General features: G+C 52.3%; 2 non-coding genes across 2 annotated transcripts; both read right to left on the bottom strand.

Annotated features, from left to right (window-relative positions):
- Positions 1-1,058: 1,058 nt before the first annotated feature.
- Positions 1,059-1,177, bottom strand: LOC132496589 (5S ribosomal RNA). The gene has a single exon (XR_009533484.1). It is a non-coding gene; the product is annotated as a 5S ribosomal RNA (ribosomal RNA).
- An 8,479-nt stretch (positions 1,178-9,656) lies between these two features.
- On the bottom strand, positions 9,657-9,775 carry LOC132496588 (5S ribosomal RNA). Its single transcript, XR_009533483.1, has one exon. It is a non-coding gene; the product is annotated as a 5S ribosomal RNA (ribosomal RNA).
- Between the last annotated feature and the right edge of the window lie 384 nt (positions 9,776-10,159).

Raw genomic sequence — 10,159 nt, 5'->3', positions numbered from 1 at the left:
ACTGCTTTGCACATCTCACCAGGAGGGTCTTGACATGAGAGCTGGTGAAAGTTGCCCTTGCCAGGAAGCCTCCCCAGGCAGCTCCGCAGAGGTGAAGCCAGGTTGTGAGTCCCCTCCAGTTCTTCCAGGCAATCTCTGCAAGCTTTCAAAGATCTCCTTTTCTTCCTACTCCTGCTCCTCCCCTTCAGCTCTACTTGATGCTTCCTGATGTTTCTAGGTTTCCTAGGTGGTGCTAAGAATGGATTACTCTGGAAGCAGGGGAGTAACATGAGGAAGAGCCCCAGTCCACACAGGAAGCCAAGGATGATATCAATCACCCAGGAAGTTGGGCTGGATCTCAGCCAGATAGCAACAGTGTTTTTCAAAGAAAAGAGATTCTCCGTCTTCTGAACTGCATTGCCGCCCTCAGGCAACAGAGCTCTGGGAGTTCACTTGATGGCAGAACCCCAGGCCTGCATCACAGAGCTGTGGCCTTGTCACAAAGGGCTTCTGAGTGTGGGGGAGGGGCACTAAGAGCAATAGGCTGAATCACTGCCCCTCCTTCCCATCCAGACCTTTATCCAGCTTTATCCGGAGAGAGCTGCAGAGAGCCACACCGGCGGACAGGTGGCGGCGCCGGGGCTGGGCGCCGGTGGGGCCGGCCAGGTGCAGGTGGAGGGGCTCGCGGGCCGCACGGACGGCCCCCGGGCCCGCGGCGGAGTCTGGGTCCGGGCCAGCCACCCCCGGAGCTTCAGGTGTGCCGCTGCCTTCCGGGGCCGCCTTCGGGCCGCATGCAGCGGCTCCTCTGGCGCGCTGTGGTGGTGGGGGGGGCGGTGCAACCCGCCCCCCGGGCCCGCGGCGGAGTCTGGGTCCGGGCCAGACACCCCCGGAGCTTCAGGTGTGCCGCTGCCTTCCAAGGCCGCCTTCGGGCCGCATGGAGCGGCCCCTCTGGCGCGCTGTGGTGGGGGGGTGGGCGGAGGAGGTGGGGCCTGCAGCGGTGCCCGGCGGGGGGCGGAGCTGGCGGCCACCGCCGCGGGCGACTAAAGGAGAAGGCGGAGCCGCAGCAGCGGGAGGCCAAAAGCCTACAGCACCCGGTATTCCCAGGCGGTCTCCCATCCAAGTACTAACCAGGCCCGACCCTGCTTAGCTTCCGAGATCAGACGAGATCGGGCGCGTTCAGGGTGGTATGGCCGTAGACGGGGGCGGGGGCCGCGGGCTGCCTCTTGAGGCCCAGCTTCGCTTGTCCTTGCGCCTTACCGCCATCCCCGCGGCCAGCCCGCCCCGGCAGGGCAACGGAGGCCTCGGGGACCGGGGCGTGGCGGAGGGGCCGTTTTCAACTTCTGGTACAGAAAAACAGAAAAAAACGGAGAGTACAATTAACCTCTTGAAATTGTCTTCTTGCACGGTTGCCCTCTTTAGAAGTTTTGGGTCCATTTTCGACCCCAGGATTGTTTTTCAGGGCAGGTGCCATTTACAGGCTGCAGTGAGTGTGAATATTTAGTGACCATGAGCACTGGGTTTAAAGCTGCTGTTGTGGGAAACGGCCACAAGGCGGCAGCATTTCTCCATTCCCTAATCTGGTTACTAGGGCAGCAGAGCCTTTCGGGGACCAATGGAATACAGAAGAAGGCATCACTGAAGTCTAATACAGAATACCGTGTCCTGGTGGATGGTAGAATGACCAGCAGGGTGTAGGAATTAGGAACTACCGGATGTATATCCTCGGTGGCTTCACTGACTGTCCCGACATCGTTTACCAGGTCCCCAGCAGCCCACGGGGCTCTCGTGGTCAGGGCAATCCCAGGATACGGAGCTCACCTGGGCAGGCCCCCCCTCCCCAGCAGCCCATGGCGCTCTCGTGGTCAGGCCCCCTCCCAGGATACGGAGCTCCCCTGGGCAGGTACCCCGGCAGGGCTGGGCACACAGGTACCGTGCACGTAGCCCTCATTGCAGAGCAGCCCAGATCACCTGTCACTCAGAGCTGACACAGAGCACCTCAGAGCAGGACTTGAACGAACAGACAGCAGCTCCGACAGGTCTGTGACCCTGGGCATCACTCTGTGCGGCCTCCCTCTGCCTGGTCTTCCAGAGGCTTCCACCGCAGCCGGGGCACCAGGCCTCTGTCTCCACCCATCACCGCTCCTCTCCCTGACTCCTGGGTTCCTCTCATTAGGAGAGGGTCTTCTTGAAGTTGTCTCCCACTCATGGGCCAGATAAAAGGAATTAGAAAACAAGCCGGAGCTGCAGCCCCTTGTCTATCCAGACTCTCAGGAGCCCACACCTGTTCCTTGGACCTGGCCGGTTCAGCGAGGTCCATTTTCTGCAATGTGAGTCCCTGAGGGGTGAGGATGGGCTGACCTGGGCAGCCTGACCCTGCCGGCCAGCCCTCCCCAGGTGTGCCTGGGTTGAGGTCCATATAAACACTGCTCCAGGCAGCAAGAGCCCCTGCAGCTGTGCCTGACGCCATATTCTCTGCCCCGTCAGCAGTCTCGGGGCTGTGCTGGTGGGAGGGAGGGAGGGGCCACGGCTCTGTGGGTGGCCCGGTGTGAGTGGGGCTCTGCTGGACTTTCTGCAGGAGTTGCCGGGCTGCCACCTGCTAAAGAAGAGGATGTGTCACCCATACCTTCCGCTGGAATTTCTCCCCGGGCAGAGGTGAGGAAGGAAAAAAGCAGTGGGGGCCGGGACAGGAGGAGTATCTCAGGCAGGGAAATGGAAAGCTTCCAGAAGAGCGCCCGGGGCCAGGACCATCCTGGCTGGCCTGCAGGCACCAAGTCGGCCTGCGTGCTGTCGCTGCTGTGGCTCCACGGCCCTTCCTCTAGGCTTTCAAGCCCTCGTACATATTCAGGTGTTTTACCTGGGAAGGGTGGGAACAGTTCAGCAGCAGCTGGCCTGGGGCTCGGCTCACGTTTACTCACAGAGGCCTCGGCACGGTCCCCCAGCTTTGCAATGAGGACGCTCCTTGCGGGGGTGGGGGGGCTGCTGGCTGCATGGGAGGTGATTCCCCACCTCTGACCAATTTCAGAATTGTTTCCCGCTGGAGAAAGTGCCCTGATGGGTTTCCCTCTGTATAACTGGTGGGTTCTGGTTTTTTTTTTTTCTTTTTTGGTTCAAGTTAGATTTTATTCCTCTTCTATGTATTTATAGATATAAGCATGGAAATAATTCATTCCTATAAATACATCTGTGTGAAGGGAAGAACTTCGTTTCCGTTTTATTTAAAAATTTTATTTATTTTTAAAAATTTTGAAATTTAAGTTGATTTTTTTATTCAGCAGGATTATTATTAGTTATCTGTTTTATGCATATACATGTATACAGGACAATCCCAATCTCCCAACTCATCCCACCACCACCAACCCATGGCTTCCCCCCTCTTGGTGTCCATACGTTTGTTCTCTACCTCTGTGTCTCTCTTTCTGCCCTGCAAACCGGGTCATCTGTACCATTTTTCTAGGTTCCACATATATGCATGAATATACAATATTTGTTTTTCTCCTTCTGACTTACTTCACTCTGTATGACAGTCTGTAGATCCGTCGACGTCTCCACAGATGACCCAGTTTCGTTCCTTTTTATGGCTGAGTAATATTCCGTTTTATATATGGACCACATCATCATCCGTTCGTCTGTCTGTGGGCATTTAGGTTGCTTCCATTACCTGGCTATTGTAAATAGTGCTGCAATGAACATTGTGGTGAATGTGTCTTTTTGATTTATGGTTTTCTCTGGGTATATGCCCAGAAGTGGGATTGCTGGATCCTATGGTAATTCTATTTTTAGTTTTTTAAGGAACCTCCATGCTGTTCTCCATAGTGACTGTATCAATTGACATTCCCACCAATAGTGGAAGCGGGTTCCTTTGGTCCACACCCTCCCCAGCATTTGTTGTTTGTAGATTTTCTGATGATGCCCATTCTAACAGGTTTGAGGTGATACCTCACTGTAGTTTTGATGTGCATTTCTCTAATGATGAGTGATGTTGAGCAGCTTTTCATGTGCGTCTTGGCCATCTCTGTGTCTTCTTTGAAGAAACGTCTATTTAGATCTTCTGCCCATTTTTGTATTGGGTTGTTTTTTTTTTTTAATATTAAGCTGCATGAGCTGTTATATATATTGGAGATTAAACCTTTGTCCATGGATTCGTTTGCAAATATTTTCTCCCATTCTGAGGGTTGCCTTTTTCCATTCCCGTTTTTTTTTTTTTTTTTTAACAAAGAAAGAAAGAAAGAAAAAGAAGCAGAACCCTAATGTGCAGAACAAATATGCAGAACAAAATATGCCTCTTGAAAGTGTCGTTTTGAAATATGGACGTCTTTTGAATTTTTTGGTCGATATATGACCCCAGGATTTGTTTTCAGGGCAGGTGTCATTTACAGGCCTGCAATGATTTTGAATATCCACTGACCATTAGCGCTGGGATTAAAGGTGCTGTTGTGTGAAACGGCCACAAGGGGGCAGCGGTTCTCCCTTACCAAATCTGGTTACTAGGGCAGCAGAGCCTCAATGGAAGTCGTGTTCTAGGTTGTAATTTGGAATGAAATGTGCCAGGAGAAGGCCCCTTAAGTTTGTCTCACTACTTCTTGTTCGTTTTTTTAATTTAATTTTTTTATTTTTTTATCACAGCATGTTTGATTACAATGTTTGGCTTGTTGCAGGTGTGCAAGATGTGGTTCTTTTACACATATACATATGTCTGTTCTTCCTGGGATCCTTTTGCCATGTACGTTAGGACAGAATGTTGAGTAGTCTTCTCTTGGTATTCTGTAGGTCTTTGGTGATTATATATTTCACCTGTGTTTGTATATGTCTGTTAACCCCAATCTCGTAATGTATCCAGTCCTCACACCTTTCCGTTGGTGAACCATAAGTTTGTTTAATGAATCTGGGATTGCCCTTCTCTGTGGAAATATCTTCACTGGTATCAATTTTTAGGTAACACCTATAAGTGATATCATACGATACGTGTCTTTCTCTTTCTGACTTACTACAAGTCACGTGATCACCTCTAGACTCATGTACGGTGCTGCAAATGGCATTGTGTCCTTTTCTTCCTTGGCTAATATTCTGTCTGTACATGTACCAGTTCTCCTTTGTCCACTCATCTGTTGATGGACTTTTTGGTTGCTTCCACGTCATGGCTATTGTAATGCTGCGGCAATGCACATTTGCCTGCCTGTGTCTTTCCAATTCTGTCTTCTTAGGTTATAGGCCCAGGAGTGGGCCTGCTGGATCATATGGTAGCGGAATGTTTACCTTGTAGAGGCACCTCCAGTCTGTTCTCACTAGTGGCTCTTCCGAGGTTACGTCCCGCTTAAAGTTGAGGGTATGCACTTCTCCACAACACCTTCAGCATTTTTTGTTTGTAGTTTTTTTGCTTATTATGTTTAATTCTTATGTTTATTCTGACTAGTGTGAGCCGATATACCACTTTGTGGCTGGATTTGCATGCGTCTCATAATCCCTTGAAATTGAGCTTTCTGGCATGTCCTTCTTTTCTTCAACTGTGAGTACAGCTTACCTCTTCAAATTGTTTTCGTGAAGTGTGTGTGACATTTAGAAATATTTTGGCCATTACCTCCCTCAAGACGTTTTGAGGGCAGGTTTCATTTACAGCCCACCAGTACTGCTGCATATGAAGTGACCCTTAGCACAGGTCTTAAAGCTGCTGTTGCAGGTAACGGCCAGAGGGCGGCAGCATTTCTGCTTTTCCCAACCTGGGAACTAGGCAAACAGACCATCCGGGCAGTGGTGTTCCTCGGTTATATATTAGAGTGGAATGTGCCCCCCAAAGCTGATGTCTCCTTACTTATGTTTGTTTTATAAATTGTATTTATATATTTTTTTATTGGAGTCATATTCCATTGTGTACATGGACCACTTCTTCTTTGTGCATTCCTCTCTTGATGGACATTTTCGTAGCTTCCAAGTGTTGGCTATGGTAAATATTGCTGGAGTGGAGGATTGCCAGCCTGTGTTTTTTTTTTTTTTTTTTTTTTTTTTAATGCGGTACGTGGGCCTCTCACTGCGGTGGACCCTCCCATTGCAGAGCACAGGCTCCGGACGCACAGGCCCAGCAGCCCTAGCTCACGGGACAAGCCGCTCCGCGGCACGTGGGATCTTCCCGACCCGGGGCATGAACGCGTGTCCCCTGCATTGGCAGGTGGGCTCTCAACCACTGGGCCACCAGTGAAGCCCAGCCTGTGTTTTTTTTTGATTCTCATCCCCTCAGGCGATAGGCCCAGCAGTGGGTATGCTTGATTGAATGGTAGCTCAGTATTTACCTTTACAAGGCACCTCATTTTTGTTTTCACTACTGGCTCTTACCATGTCCCACTTTGGACCAAGGGTAGGCATTTCTCTAAAACCCCTTCAGCATTTACTTTTTGCAGAATTCTTGCTGATGGCCATTCTGACTGGTGTGAGCGGATAGGTTTTTGTAATTTGGATTTGCATATCTTTAATTATTCCTAATGTTCAGCAGTTTTCCATGCCGTTTTAAATTTCTTTTTTTTTGCCATTACACTATGCTTTTATTAGAAAAAAAAAATATATATATATGTATTGGGGAACATTAAATATCTTGGATGTGCTAATGAGAAAATCATTTTCTCTACATGGACTGAAATTTTACTTGGAGACATGTTTTCCTACTAAAGGGAAGACTAAAGAAGGATTTTACTGTCGACCAGGCAAGACACCTCCCCAAAGATGACAATGCCTTGGACAGTGCTTATGGCGGGCTGGGGCACCTGGAATCCTTGGCCCATACTGGCAGGTACTAACTGGAAACACACTCTTCCTGGGGGGCAAGGATGGGAGGCACCTTAGGCCCAGCTGCTCATCGTCGAACCTTACACTGTTCAAACTCTGTTGGTGTCTGACTTCCCTTTCCCTGACAGCACAACTCTGGCCCTTGGAGGTGGCTTTATGACTGCAGGCTGTAGAACCCATCATTCTCCCTTGCTCTGGGTAGGAGGTAAGCCTATGGCAGCAGAAACCCCCACACACTGGGACTTGGCATTCCAGTCTGTGTTCATTTAACTTTGTGGCGTGAAGTCCATGGTGAATCGCTCTTGTTTCTTCTACGATCTGTCCAACAGCGGGCATGAGTGCCTGACCCTCAGCAGTCTCACTCTTCAAGGTTGATCTGCTTTGGACTGATCCGTGACTCCGGGCAGTGGCTGATATGGGCTTTTTTTTTTTCTTTGCAGAGCATCTCGACCATTGACTTTTTTATTGGGGAAAATCCACTTTAAAAATAGCCTCATCCTTTTTCTGAAGAGGCTCTCTGGAGGGCTACATTTCTTCTCTGGCATGAGCTGGAGACATCTGCTCCCAATAGAGTCTGTTATTCCCCTGACCTGGGCAGGGCGGCTCGTACTTCCAGCTTGAGGGGTCCCTCATTCTTTAAACCTCTCTTCATGCTCTCCTGGTTTATGCCTCCTACGGTCCTCTCTTTTGTAAGTAGGGGCAATCATCTTGCTCTGGCTCTTCCATGAGTCTTGGAGTTTTGAAGTTTGGGGCTCCTGCTGCCCTAGGTTGCTCCTTTGGCCTTCCATAAGGCCACTTGGCTCCTGGGAAGCTAACGTGTCTCTGGTGGGGACTCTCTGGGGATGGCACTGAGGCACCTGAGAAGCCAAGTTGTCTGCAGCAAGGAACCTGTGTTTGGGAAAGTCCTGAAGCTGGTTGTCTGACTGTACCTTTACTTTGGAGTTAAACTCACTAGCAACCTCCATGTTAAGGCATGGCTCACCTAGATGTTGGAAAACAGACATTCTAGGTAGTAGGAAACTTTTCCTGGCCCCTGGCACCTCTAAACTCCTCATAGGTACATTTGTGGTTTGGGATTTTGTCAACACTTTGGTTTCCAAGATAACACTAGACTGTGGTTGAAGAGCAGGAGACTCCTTGGCCTCCACAGCCTCCCTGGCCTCTTCACCTCTCAAAGATTGGGATCCTAAGTTCGCCTCCATCACTGTTACCCTATGGCAGGGGTCTCCTGAGGCCTGACCACCACTCTCCTCTCTTGGCTCGTTCCTGACCATTGCTGAACTTGGACCTGGCTCTAGGCTGTCCCTCTTGACCCATTCCACAGTCTCACTCTTCCAGGTTCTGCCCACAAGGCTGAGCGTGAGGGACTGAGAAGGTGGCCTTCCCTGCTGTGCAGTCAGAGAAGCCTTTGAGGGCCCATGGTAGTCACCAGGTGGAATCGCTCCCAGGGCACTCTGGATTTCCTTACACACAGTGGAGGGGACAAGGAGAGGCCTCTTCAGGGCAGGAACGGACTCTTCTGTTCTCACCTTCTCTCCTGAATGAGCCTGAGGAGGTTTCTCCAGGAACTCAGCAAACGTGACTGTTGAGTGGGGCCCAGATACACAGGTGGCTGAAGGGGACGAGGCTAACCGCAGGATGGTGGAGGGTTGGAACTTTGTCGACTTCAAGAGATTGACGGGCTTGAGGACCTTGAGGGGTAGGGTCCGCCCGTGCTTTACCCAAAACCTTGTAATATGTGCTTCCAGCACCTCTCGAGTGTCTTGAACCAGGAAGGAAACCCTACAGGAGGTGTTCCTGCAGGGTTCCCAAGCCTTCAAGCAGTATCCTCCACAGGCTCCAGCAGGCACTGCTTTGCACATCTCACCAGGAGGGTCTTGACATGAGAGCTGGTGAAAGTTGCCCTTGCCAGGAAGCCTCCCCAGGCAGCTCCGCAGAGGTGAAGCCAGGTTGTGAGTCCCCTCCAGTTCTTCCAGGCAATCTCTGCAAGCTTTCAAAGATCTCCTTTTCTTCCTACTCCTGCTCCTCCCCTTCAGCTCTACTTGATGCTTCCTGATGTTTCTAGGTTTCCTAGGTGGTGCTAAGAATGGATTACTCTGGAAGCAGGGGAGTAACATGAGGAAGAGCCCCAGTCCACACAGGAAGCCAAGGATGATATCAATCACCCAGGAAGTTGGGCTGGATCTCAGCCAGATAGCAACAGTGTTTTTCAAAGAAAAGAGATTCTCCGTCTTCTGAACTGCATTGCCGCCCTCAGGCAACAGAGCTCTGGGAGTTCACTTGATGGCAGAACCCCAGGCCTGCATCACAGAGCTGTGGCCTTGTCACAAAGGGCTTCTGAGTGTGGGGGAGGGGCACTAAGAGCAATAGGCTGAATCACTGCCCCTCCTTCCCATCCAGACCTTTATCCAGCTTTATCCGGAGAGAGCTGCAGAGAGCCACACCGGCGGACAGGTGGCGGCGCCGGGGCTGGGCGCCGGTGGGGCCGGCCAGGTGCAGGTGGAGGGGCTCGCGGGCCGCACGGACGGCCCCCGGGCCCGCGGCGGAGTCTGGGTCCGGGCCAGCCACCCCCGGAGCTTCAGGTGTGCCGCTGCCTTCCGGGGCCGCCTTCGGGCCGCATGCAGCGGCTCCTCTGGCGCGCTGTGGTGGTGGGGGGGGCGGTGCAACCCGCCCCCCGGGCCCGCGGCGGAGTCTGGGTCCGGGCCAGACACCCCCGGAGCTTCAGGTGTGCCGCTGCCTTCCAAGGCCGCCTTCGGGCCGCATGGAGCGGCCCCTCTGGCGCGCTGTGGTGGGGGGGTGGGCGGAGGAGGTGGGGCCTGCAGCGGTGCCCGGCGGGGGGCGGAGCTGGCGGCCACCGCCGCGGGCGACTAAAGGAGAAGGCGGAGCCGCAGCAGCGGGAGGCCAAAAGCCTACAGCACCCGGTATTCCCAGGCGGTCTCCCATCCAAGTACTAACCAGGCCCGACCCTGCTTAGCTTCCGAGATCAGACGAGATCGGGCGCGTTCAGGGTGGTATGGCCGTAGACGGGGGCGGGGACCGCGGGCTGCCTCTTGAGGCCCAGCTTCGCTTGTCCTTGCGCCTTACCGCCATCCCCGCGGCCAGCCCGCCCCGGCAGGGCAACGGAGGCCTCGGGGACCGGGGCGTGGCGGAGGGGCCGTTTTCAACTTCTGGTACAGAAAAACAGAAAAAAACGGAGAGTACAATTAACCTCTTGAAATTGTCTTCTTGCACGGTTGCCCTCTTTAGAAGTTTTGGGTCCATTTTCGACCCCAGGATTGTTTTTCAGGGCAGGTGCCATTTACAGGCTGCAGTGAGTGTGAATATTTAGTGACCATGAGCACTGGGTTTAAAGCTGCTGTTGTGGGAAACGGCCACAAGGCGGCAGCATTTCTCCATTCCCTAATCTGGT

Source organism: Mesoplodon densirostris, chromosome 9 (assembly GCF_025265405.1).
Source record: "Mesoplodon densirostris isolate mMesDen1 chromosome 9, mMesDen1 primary haplotype, whole genome shotgun sequence".
Classification (NCBI taxonomy): Eukaryota; Metazoa; Chordata; class Mammalia; order Artiodactyla; family Ziphiidae; genus Mesoplodon; species Mesoplodon densirostris.
Note: the sequence above shows the minus strand (reverse complement) of the source record. Positions and strands in the feature narration are given on the sequence as shown.